Genomic DNA, 13,164 nt, shown 5'->3' with positions numbered 1-13,164 from the left:
GCTGTTCACACTAGGTAAATGGATGCAATTTCGTAGGTTGGGACATTTATTTTGCTTAAGATTCCATGGTTTTGCATTACTTAGTTTGCATGTGGGTAAATTTTTTCGTTGACTTTTATAGTTTGGTTGTGATTTGAGAAAGGAATGTCTTAATCTTGTTGGTTAGTTGAGGATTTTCGGGAGTTTTGGTGCTTGGGTGTTGTTTCGAAAAAAATGGGTGCATATATATGTTTGTTTTAGAGGAGTGCGACCATATATATATGAGATATTATTAGGTGATTCGAGAGAAAATTAAAAGAATTTGTTCTTTTTAATTAATTTATGTCACATACAATAAAATAATTTTATTATAAATATTTATTAATAATATATATAATTTAATTATAAATATTTATTAATAATTTATTATTTAATTAATATATTAATGTAATTAAGAGTTAATTTAGAGTTAAAGTACCTAATAATTTTTCATATATTTATAGCAAATTATTGACCTAAAATATGATATAAAGTCAAAGAATACTACAACGCGATAAATATATAAAGCAAAAAGATATAAAAGTCAAAACAAGCATATAGCTATAAAATTGAAACATGTTGAAGCTTCATTTTGGTCACAATTAGTAGCGTGTGAAAATAATGTACGAGTCAAGTGACGTGGTATTCAAAGTTATTCTCGAATCATAAAATAATCTCTAAAATTAATAACTATTTAAATATATTATATTTTAAAGTTATATTCTGCGATTTATAATAGTTTTTAATGCACTTTCTATTCATTATTGGCCATTAAAAGACTGAGTTGAATTGATAGTTATAAAAACTAGATTGAATTAGCCGATTCGATCAAAAAATCGGTGAAATGTTAGTCTGACCGATTTGATTGAAAATTTAGACCGAAAGCAAAATTAAACCGTCAAAAATCAGATAATTCATCATAAATTCGATCAATTCGATGCAAATTTGCGAACCAACCGAGTCTTACAGTATTTCCTGCGTTCCATGCAATTAGATCAGTTCGATAAAAAAAAATTGGTGAATTGGTGGTTTAACCAATTCGATTGAAAGTTTGGATGGAAGACGCAATTAAACCGCTAAAAATCAGACAATTCGTCATAAATCGGATAGTTTGATACAAATTCGTGAACCAACTGAGTGTTACGGTGCTTTCTTTACTAATATATGTGCTAATTATTATATATATATATATATATAATTGAATTATTTTATTTTTATTTAATTTAATTTTGGTTTTATAATCACTTTTTTTATTTATAATTCTTTAGGATTTGTATAATTATTAAAATAAGTATTAAATATTTTTAATATTTACATTTACATATTAAAATATTAATAAAGATATTTATTTTAAATTGTTTAGAGTAAAGTGATGACAATTAGGTCTTTAAAGATTTCGATTTAGGATTAATTTGTTTTTGAAGAAAAAAAAGTATTAATTAGGTCATCCACGACAGTAAACAATGGACATTATATCCTTTCTTCAATGGATAGTACAAAATAAAATGAAATTTTTCGTGTATTTTGTTATTTACAATGATGCATGTTTCGTTGCTGTCACATAAACATAGAAACAATTTAGTTTTGGATAATAAAGCATTTATTATCTTTTGAGTTTTCATATAATATTTATCAACTGCTCTCTATTTATGACGAATCCTATTAAAACATGTAAAGTTTCACTCCAAAAATTGTTATCTTCATAAAAATCTTTCATAAATAGATATGTCATAGTAGTTAACGATACATATACGCATCAATGTTAAGTTTTACGTGATAAATTGATATTCGAATATAACGTGTCCACCATTTGTTAATGTGGAGAACAAAATTAGTACTTTATTTTTTTAAGGGCGAATTAATTCGAAGTTAAAAGCTTCAAGGACCTAATTATCACTTTACTGATTTTTCACTATTTTTTATTTTTTATTTACATAGGACCGGTTCTATCAGTTTAACCAGTAATTTGTTCATTAACAATTTATTCCCCATCCACATTATCAACCAAAATAGACAGCTCATTTTCCACTCCTCCAGGTCAGTATTTTCCGTTGCCGTTTTGAGCCCCAACTCGACGGAGGGACATAATTGTGACGCGTTTTATAAGGTGAGGAATTTAAATGTATTTTTTAATCCTAAGGACAAAAATGTTTCGCATTTAAAAAGGTTAGGAACCTATTTGTCTTTTACTCCCACAAAAATTTACAAAATTTTATCTTGAGATTTATGTTAAAAATAATTTTTTATTATATTTAATATGTAACAATATTTATTTTGTAAAATTTCATTTAATACAAAAATAAAAAATAAGTATATAAATTAATTCAATAAAAAATTAATGAGTAGTGTTAATATATCATTTTTAAAACTAATTAATTAGTTAATTACTAAACTAAAACTCAATTTTTTGAATATAAGTAAAATTAACAATATCTATTTTGTCTTAAAAAATTAGTTGAAATAAGAAAAAATAGTATCTATTAATTAATATTCTTTATTTTAAAATTATATAATATTTTTTAATTTTATCTCTTAAATAATCTTTCTTGTAATAACTATTTTGGATTAAAAAGTATCTTATGGCATAAATATTATAATAAATAAACTTTCTAATTCAATGGGTGATAATTAATATTTGAAAATCATTGAGTAGTAGAACAATTGTTTAAAAGTATAAAAGTTAATTTTGATATATTAAAATATGTATTTTTTTTACATAGTCATTTAATTACATTTATTCTTTTAGATAACTATTTACATGATGAATGTAAAAAGTTATATTTTTTAATTATAATACATAATTAAATAGATGCATAAAATCTTTAATATGATAATATATCAAAATTAAATTAAAAATATATAAAAAATTTAATTATTTTAAAAAGATAAAGATAAAAATAATTATAAATTAAATTTTTATTATTTTATATAAACATACATGTTTAATTTTGTTTTGGTATTTATATATAATTTTAGTTTTAAATTATAAATACTAGTGTATCAATATGTATTAATGTGTCAACTAATTCACTCTTTTTTTTATTAAATGTGTATAAAAGTAAATAAAAATAAACTAGTTAGGATGAAAAGTTATTTATAATTCACTCATAAAGGCCGAATAATAACGACAAATGACGAGTTATGATTCGTATTAATGGTGACCATATCACAGCCCCCAAGCTTAGCCTGAGGAGGATTTTAATGAAGCAGGTTGAGCTTTATTTTTTATGTTTTGATGAGTTATAACTCGGTTTGCGTGGGTTAGTGGATGAGCCCCCAGATCAACTTACTTCATTAAAAGATGGTTCAGTGTTTTAATTTTTTTGGGTACGTGGGGAGTCGTGTCCGTTACTTCCTGATGAAAGAGAAAGAATGATGGTTGCATTTAAGTTTGTTGATTCCCAATGTTAGATTTACTGTTTGATGTGGCTTTGGGAGTGGGGGTTACTATCTTGAACTGTCTGTCTCTTTAGTTGCTTGGTTTCTCTCAGATTTTTCGTGGGTTTTTGTTGGTTGTTTGATATATTGCTTGCTTCTTTGAAGAATGAGCAAGAGAGGTATGAGTCTCCTTTTCTATTTCTGATCCTTTTCTGTGCTCTCTTCTTTCTTTCTTCTTCTTTCTGTTATTCTGGTACTATCTTTCGAACTAATGGGTTTTGAGAAAGAGAAAAAGGATAAGGTGGATTGGTCTTATGATTGGGTAGGTGAAGATGTTAAATCACGGGTGTCACTCTTCTCTGATGAAGCGGCGGTGAGGGAGGTTGATGTGAATAGAATAGTGAGGGCGGGTTCCGGGGTTAAGGTGGAATTGTTACCATGTAGCGTGGATGATAGGATTTATCATCGAGAGTGGGGGTTTGGCTTCTTTTACATGCATAGTTGTGTGCTTGAAGAGTTGCGGGTTAGGCTTCCGTTTACGGAGTTTGAGTGTCAGATTCTTAAGCAGCTCAACTGTGCCCCCTCACAGCTTCATCCCAATGGGTGGGCTTTCCTGAGATCCTTTGAAGTTTTGATGGAATTTCTAGAGGAAGTGCCGTCTGTGGATTTATTCTTTTCTTTATTTCAAGCTAAAGGAGTGTGGAAGGGGGTGGGTGAACTTCAATAGTACTCCGGGATTTGGAATTTTCAAACTTTACAAGTCTTCATTTAAAGACTTCAAAGAGATGTATTTTAAGGTCAGGGGTTCAGAGGAGCAATTCCCGTTTTTTATTGATGAAAATCTTGCTGAGAAGTTTCCTCTGTTTTGGTGTTCAGAGCCACAAAATATACTCGGCCCAGAGGTGATATCGCCGAGGAATGAGTGTCTGATAGAGTTTTTGGTGGAGAATGTTGATCGGAAAAATTTGATATCAATGTATGAGTTGCTGAAGTGGGAAGATGATAAAGGTGCTGTTGTAGAGTATTTAGGTGAGTTTGTAGGGTTTACATTAATGTCCATCTTTTTTTCTGAGAAGTCTAACACAAATTGTTCTTTGTAGGTGGAAAGTATCCAGGCGTGTCTGCCGCATCGCTAAGGACGCGGTTCAAGAGTAAGAATCTGGAGAAGGAGGTATCTTCATCAAATGTTGAGAAGGTTGTTGGGACTGGCGAGGTGTCGCAGGTTCGTCAAGGGCGGAGGAAGGTGATTGTGAAGAAGAGAAAAAAGTCTGACCTTGTGGAGCTATCAGATGATTCTGATGAAAAAGAGTTAGCTGTCCCTCTGGAAGAGATACATGCCTTTATGGGGAATCAAAAAAGGCTTCACAAAATTTCTGAAGAGAGTGAGGCTTTTTCAGTGTGGGGAAAGGAGTATCCTTTCATGGCTGTTGTGGACGAGTACTGCCAATCGTCGGCTGATGTAACTCTTGCAAAGGAGGTCGGGGATATGGCTATTGGTCAATATATGCAGGTAATAAGTTATTGATGTTTCCTTATTTTTCCTTTGGTAGTCTTATGAGTTTATTTTGTTCTATAGGTTGTTGGGTTGCGGCTTGCAAGTCTTGGGCGAAGTCAGGAGCTGAAATATAAGGGAGTTGCTGCGGAAAAGGGTGAGGTGTCTGTTTTGAAGGAGGAGTTGGTTAAATATAAGAAACTTGCTGCTGAGGTTCGAGGTCGTTTGACTGAGACCGAGAAGTTGCTGAAAGAGACTAAGGAAAATTATTCTAAGGATGTTGAGGACTTGAAGAAAAAGGAAAGTGATCTGGTGAACGTGCAAAGTCGTCTGATTGAGGTGACTGCTCAGTTTAAGGATATGGAGAAAAGAAAGAGGGATGAGATTTTGGATTCATTTGTTGAAGGTTTCGAAAGGGCAAGGTTGCAGGTTAAGTTTTTGGTTCCGGATGTCGACCTTTCTGGCATGGATCCTAGGAAGATTGTTCGAGATGGTCAGCTTATTGAAGATGATAGGGATGCAAAAGACGAGGCTGATAATGCTTAGGGTGTTAGAAAAAAGTTCTTTTGAACTTGTTTTACATATGTTTAGTTTGAATATTTATTTGTAGGTTGATAACAGTATGGCTCTTGTTTTTTGAACTTGTGTTGAAGTGACTTGTTTGAATGTTTGTTCCGTTGCTTTTTATAAAAGCTGTTTTGCGATTGTTCGGATGTTTTTCCGAGTTTATTGGTTTTCTGGTTTGAGTGTGTTATTTGATTTGTAGCTTAGACGAGTAGTGGCATTTGTCCGAGCTGTATTGATAGATTGATAAGATTGATTTGATAGAGTAGCAAAGATAAGACATTATTCGTCTCATTTATATTCGGAGTTTGTTTTGAACCTTTTACATACAAAGGTGCAGGTAGGCTGGCCTCGTTAAAACCTCTCCAAGCAAAACCCTTTAGGATAAAATCTTGGTAGTAGGAAAAAGAGTACCAGCCTGTCCCTGTCTGTTAACTATAAAATTTCTTTAAGGAAGACACGTTCCATGTATTAGGCAAGAGTTTATCATCTAGTGATTCTAGCTTGTATGCTCCTTGTCCGAGTGCTTTGGATACTCGGTATGGGCCGTCCCAATTAGCGGCGAGCTTTCCATGTGTTGGTGGCTTCCGAGCAGTTTCTGTTTTGCGGAGCACTAAGTCTCCTTTAGCGAATGATCTGTTTCTGACCGACTTGTTGTATTGTCGAGCTATGACTTGTTGCGCTGCGCATTGCTTTAAGGCGGCGATGTTTCTAACTTCTTCGATGATGTCGAGCTCAGATCTCCGAGCTTCGTCTTGGTTGTCGATATAAGTTCGGATGGAGTGCTGGGAGATTTCCAGAGGGATCATGGCTTCCGATCCATATACCAGTCTGAATGGCGTTTCTTTTGTTGATGTTTGTGGGGTGGTGTTGTAACCCTAGAGTACCTCTGGAATTAATTCGGCCCACAGTCCTTTGGCATCATCTAGTTTTTTCTTTAGTGCATGCAGGATGACCTTGTTTGCGGCCTCAGCTAGTCCGTTTGCTTGAGGATGCTCAACAGAGGCAAAGTGTTGTTTTATTTTGAGATTCTGCAAAAAAGATTGAAATTTCTGATCGGCGAACTGGCGGCCGTTGTCAGTTGTGATATGTTGAGGTATGCCGAAACGGCAAATAATGTTTTTCCATATGAACGAAATTATTTGTTGTGATGTTATTTTTGCTATGGGTTGGGCTTCAACCCATTTTGAGAAATAGTCAATTCCGACAATAAGAAACTTTACCTGGCCCGGTGCCGTAGGGAACGGTCCGAGTATATCCAAACCCCACTGGTTAAATGGCCAGCTGATATCTGAATGATGCATTTGCTCGGCAGGGATGTGTATCAGTGGTGCATGTCTTTGGCATTTGTTGCAAGACTTTATTTTCTGTTGGCTGTCGTGTTTCAAAGTTGGCCAGAAAAATCCAGCTCGGAGGATTTTTGATGCTAGGCTTCGAGCCCCTGTATGCGTGCCACAGATTCCTTCATGTGCTTCTGCTAATGCTATTTCTGCCTCTGACTTGTTGAGGCATTTGAGTAGAGGGCGAGTATATCCTCGTCTATACAACGTTCCATTTAGTATTGTGAAGGAAGATGCTTGCCGTCAGAACTTTTTATCGCTCTCGACTCCTTCTGGTATATTACCTGTTTGTAAATAGTGTATAAAGTCGTTCCTCCAATCTGTTTCCTGTGAAACACTTAACACGGTTGTTAGAGTAACAGTGGGTGATGTTATTGTGAACTGTTGTAATGTGGATAGATCGAATTGTGTACTGCCGAGCTTAGATAAGATATCCGCTCTTTGATTTTGTTCGCGTGGTATATGCTCTATTTCGAATTTGAAAAATTTTCTTGTTAATCTTTTTACTAATAACAAGTATTTAGAGAGTAGGGGATCTTTTACCTGAAAAAGGTCATTTACCTGTTGTACGACTAACAATGAATCACAGTATACCTTGATCGTGGAGATCTGAAGATCTAAACAGAGTCGTAGTCCGGCGAGTAGTGCTTCGTACTCAGATTGGTTGTTGCTCGCTTTGAAAGCGAGGTGTATTGAGTGTTCCAATATGAATCCATCCTCGGCTTCCAGACGAATTCCTGCACCACAGCCTTCGTTATTTGAAGAGCCATCCACATACAAGATCCATTGTTTTGCATGATCCTCTTCTGATAGTATTGTAAGCTCGGCGATGAAATCCGCGAGGAATTGTGACTTGATCGGTCCTCGGGATTGGTATCTGATGTCGAATTCAGATAGTTCGACTGCCCATTTTATGAGTCGACCTGCAATTTCTGGTTTGTGTAACACTTGTCTTAGTGGATGATCGGTTCTGACGTGGATAACGTGGCTTTGGAAGTAAGGTCGGAGACGTCGCGCCGAGAATATCAATGTAAGTGCGAGTTTCTCAATCCTTGGATAGTTGAGTTCGGCGTGCTGGAGGGTCTTACTGACAAAGTATACTGGATGCTGAACTTTGTTTCTCTCTGTAACAAGGGCCAAGCTTATCGCCCAATCAGTAACTGACAGATATAGAAATAAATCCTCCCCTTGTAGGGGGTTTCTGTAAAATCGGCAGTTGTGAGAGGGTTGTTTTTAATTTTGAAAATGCCTTCTCACAGTCGTCGTTCCATTCGAATTTATTTTTCTTTTTAATTGTTTGGAAAAAAGGAATAGAAGTTGAGGCGAGGCAGGGAACAAATCTGGAAAGGGCAGCGAGTCGTCCTGTGAGGCGCTGAACCTCTTTTACTGTTTTAGGGCTGGCCATGTCCAGCACTGCTTGGCATTTGTCTGGATTTGCCTCTATTCCCCTGCATGTTAGCAAAAAAACCCAAAAACGTACCCCCTTGAACTACGAATGCACATTTCTCGGGGTTGAGACGCATGTTGTACTGGCGGTCCTGGCCGAATATTTCGGTAAGGTCGCTGATGTGGTTAGCTCCGACTTTTGTTTTGGCGACCATATCATCGACATAAACTTCGATATTCCTGCCGATTTGTTTGGCGAACACTTTATCCATAAGGCGTTGGTAAGTTGCACCTGCGTTCTTTAATCCAAATGGCATAACTTTATAACAATAGTTACCAAAATCGGTTATAAAAGCTGTTTTATTTTGATCAGAGGGATGCATCATTATTTGGTTATACCCTGAATATGCATCCATAAAACTTAGAGTAGCGTAGCCTGATGCATTGTCTACTAAAGAGTCTATGGATGGCAGAGGATAAGAATCTTTTGGACATGCTTTGTTTAAATCAGTGAAATCGACGCACATGCGCCACTTACCGTTTTGTTTTCTTACCATTACCACATTGGCTAACCAGGTGGTGAATCTGATCTCTTTAATAAATTCGGCGTTGATGAGCTTTTGTGTTTCTTCCAGTGAGGCTCTCTTTTTTTCTTCGCCGAGTTTGCGTTTCTTCTGTTGTACTGGTCGGATTGCCGAGCTTATTGCTAGTCTATGACTGATGATCTGTGGGTCGATTCCGGGCATGTCTGATGGTGTCCATGCGAAAAGGTCGGTATGTGATGAGCGGATAATTTGTATGCTTTTTGGCATTGTTTTTAGTATGTTTTTAGTATAATCTAGTTAGTTTTTAGTATATTTTTATTAGTTTTTAGCTAAAATTCACTTTTCTGGACTTTACTATGAGCTTGTGTGTTTTTCTGTGATTTCAGGTATTTTCTGGCTGAAATTGAGGGTTCTGAGCAAAAATCTGATTCCGAGACCAAAAAGGACTGCAGATGCTGTTGGATTCTGACCTCCCTGCACTCGAAGTGGATTTTCTGGAGCTACAGAAACCCAATTGGCGCGCTCTCAACGGCGTTGGAAAGTAGACATCCTGGGCTTTCCAGAAATATATGATAGTCCATACTTTGCCCAAGATTTGATGGCCCAAACCGGCGCTCAAAGTCACCTACAGAAATTCCAGCGTTAAACGCCGGAACTGGCATAAAATTTGGAGTTAAACGCCCAAACTGGCATGAGAACTGGCGTTTAACTCCAGAAAAGGTCTCTACACGAAATTCCTTCATTGCTCAGCCCAAGCACACACCAAGTGGGCCCGGAAGTGGATTTTTCTGTCATTTACTCATTTCTGTAAACCTTAGGACACTAGTTTACTATTAATAGGATCTTTTGACATTGTATCAGGGCCTTTTGATGACTTTATGACATTTTTACACGTTTTCTTCCACAGCATGAGTCTCTAAACCCCATGGTTGGGGGTGAGGAGCTCTGCTGTGTCTTGATGGATTAATGCAATTACTACTGTTTCTCATTCAATCATGCTTGCTTCCATTCTAAGATAATACTTGTTCTTAATCCGGATGAATGTGATGATCCGTGACAATCATCATCATTCTCAACTATGAACGTGTGCTTGACAACCACCTCCGTTCTACCTTAGATTAAGTAGTTATCTCTTGGGTTCTTTAATCGGAATCTTCGTGGTATAAGCTAGACTGATGGCGGCATTCAAGAGAATCCGGAAGGTCTAAACCTTGTCTGTGGTATTCTGAGTAGGATTCAATGACTGAATGACTGTGACGTGCTTCAAACTCCTGAAGGCGGGGCGTTAGTGACAGACGCAAAAGAATCACTGGATTCTATTCCGGCCTGATTGAGAACCGACAGATGAATTCCGCTATGCTGTGACAGAGCATATGCAATCGCTTTCACTGAGAGGATGGGAGGTAGCCATTGACAACGATGAAACCCTACATACAGCTTGCCATGGAAGGAGACTTGCGTGTTTGAAGAAGAAGACAGTGGGAAAGCAGAGATTCAGAAGATGGAGCATCTCCAAACCTCAACCTATTCTCCATTACTGCAAAACAAGTAATCATTTCATGTTCTTTTGCTTTTCACAATCAATCCTGATAATTTCTGATATCCTGACTAAGATTTACAAGATAACCATAGCTTGCTTCAAGCCGACAATCTCCGTGGGATCGACCCTTGCTCACGCAAGGTATTAGTTGGACGACCCAGTGCACTTGCTGGTTAGTTGTGCGGAGTTGCAAAGGTGTGATTGCAATTTCGTGCACCAAGTTTTTGGCGCCGTTGCCGGGGATTGTTGAGTTTGGACAACTGACGGCTTATCTTGTTGCTTAGATTAGGACTGTTTTATTTTTGTTGGTTTAGAGTCTTTTAGTTGAGTCTAGTTTCATATTCTAAGTTTGGTGTCAATTGCATGCTTTTGTTTTTTCTTTTAATTTTCGATTTTTGCATGTTTTTAGTCCCTTTTTGATTTACAAAAAAATTCTAAGTTTGGTGTCCTCTTTGTGTTTTTCCTTTAAAAATTTTCGAAAACTGTGTGTTTGATTTTCTAAAATTTTAAGTTTGGTGTCTTTTTGTGTTTTTCTCTCTCCTCTTTTTCAAAATCAAATCTTTTTCATAAAAATTTTTCAATCATATCTTTCTAATTGCTGTTTTCAAAATCTTTTTAATTAACTAATTGATTCAGTTTTCAATTTGCTTTGATTTTATTTTCTTTTTGATTTTCGAATTTTTATTTTAATTTTATTTTGTTTTATTTTATTTTTTTTCGTTTATTCAAAAAAAAAACAAAATTTATCTCTTTGCAATCATTATCATTTCCCTTTTGTCCATTATGGACTTAAGTGGGATCAATCAGTCCAAAAGGACTCTGGGGTCATATGCTAACCCCATTACAGCTGCATATGGGAGTAGCATCTGTACACCTCCCATCAAAGCAAGCAGCTTTGAACTAAATCCTCAACTCATTATCATAGTGCAGCAAAATTGCCAGTATTCCGGTCTTCCACAGGAAGAACCTACTGAGTTTCTGGCACAGTTTTTACAAATTGCTGACACAGTACATGATAAAGAGGTAGATCAGGATGTCTACAGACTATTGTTGTTTCCATTTGCTGTAAAAGATCAAGCTAAAAGGTGGTTGAATAACCAACCTACAGCAAGCATAAAGACATGGAAACAGTTATCAGACAAATTCCTGAATCATTTTTACCCTCCAAAAAGGATGACACAGTTGAGACTGGACATCCAAGGCTTTAAACAAGAGGATAATGAATCCCTTTATGATGCCTGGGAGAGGTATAGAGGTATGCTAAGGAAATGTCCCTCTGAAATGTTTTCAGAGTGGGTACAGTTAGACATTTTCTACTATGGGCTTACAGAAAAAGCTCAGATGTCTTTAGACCACTCAGCTGGTGGATCTATACACATGAGGAAGACAATTGAAGAAGCTCAAGAGCTTATAGACACTGTTGCTAGAAACCAATATTTGTACTCTAGCAATGAGTTCTCTCCAAAAGAGGAAGTCATGACAGTAGTCACTGACCCTAGTCCTCAAGAACAGATAACTGAGCTTAATCAGCAATTGCTCATGATGACAGAACAGTTAGCAGATTTTAAAGAGATGCTCAATGAAACTAAAGTTGCTAACAAGAGCATAGAACTGCAGTTGAATCAAGCAAAACAGCAACTATCTAAACAGATAACAGAGGAATGTCAAGCAGTTCAATTGAGGAGTGGGAAGACCTTGAATAACACTGCTCAAAAGAGTAAAAAGCCAAACAAGGAACAATTGACAGAGGACAACCAAACCACTGTTCAAAATTCCTCTGAGGACAGTAAGAGCCCAGAGAGGAATGCTATTGGCGTTCAAACGCCAGAAAGGGAAGGAAAGCTGGCGTTAAACGCCCATTCCTTGCCCAGTTCTGGCGTTCAAACGCCAGAAAAAGGGGAAAAGCTGGCGTTAAACGCCCAATTTCCTCCCAATCCTGGCGTTCAGACGCCTAAGGGGGATCAGACACCTGAAGGTGCTGACAGTAATCCTTCTAACAAGGCTTCTTCAACCACTTCTGTAAGGAATAAACCTGCAGCATCTAAGGTTGAAGAATATAAAGCCAAAATGCATTATCCTCAAAAACTCCGCCAAGCGGAGCAGGATAAGCAATTTGCCCGCTTTGCAGACTATCTAAGGACTCTTGAAATAAAGATTCCGTTTGCAGAGGCACTTGAGCAAATACCTTCTTATGCTAAGTTCATGAAAGAAATCTTAAGTCATAAGAAGGATTGGAGAGAAACTGAAAAAGTGTTTCTCACTGAAGAATGCAGTGCAGTCATATTAAAGAGCTTACCAGAAAAGCTTCAAGATCCAGGAAGCTTTATGATACCATGCACATTGGAAGGTGCCTGCACCAAGACAGCTCTATGTGATCTTGGGGCAAGCATCAATCTAATACCTGCATCCACTATCAGAAAGCTTGGGTTGACTGGAGAAGTCAAACCAACCCGGATATGCCTCCAACTTGCTGATGGCTCCATTAAATACCCATCAGGCATAATTGAGGACATGATTGTCAAGGTTGGGCCATTTGCCTTTCCAACTGACTTTGTGGTGCTGGAAATGGAGGAGCACAAGAGTGCAACTCTCATTCTAGGAAGACCCTTCCTAGCAACTGGACGAACTCTCATTGATGTACAAAAAGGGGAAGTAACCTTGAGAGTCAATGAGGATGAGTTCAAGTTGAATGCTGTAAAAGCTATGCAGCATCCAGACACACCAAATGACTGCATGGGCGCTGACATTATTGACTCTCTGGTAGAAGAGATCAATATGGCTGAAAGCCTAGAATCAGAGCTTGAGGACATCTTCAAAGATGCTCAGCCTGATCAGGAAGAACTAGAGGAGGCAAAGGAATTTTCGAAAATTCCTCAGGAGGAGGATAAGCCTCCCAAGCCT

Source organism: Arachis hypogaea, chromosome 4, assembly GCF_003086295.3.
Source record: "Arachis hypogaea cultivar Tifrunner chromosome 4, arahy.Tifrunner.gnm2.J5K5, whole genome shotgun sequence".
NCBI lineage: Eukaryota > Viridiplantae > Streptophyta > Magnoliopsida > Fabales > Fabaceae > Arachis > Arachis hypogaea.
This window is presented reverse-complemented; position numbering follows the sequence as displayed.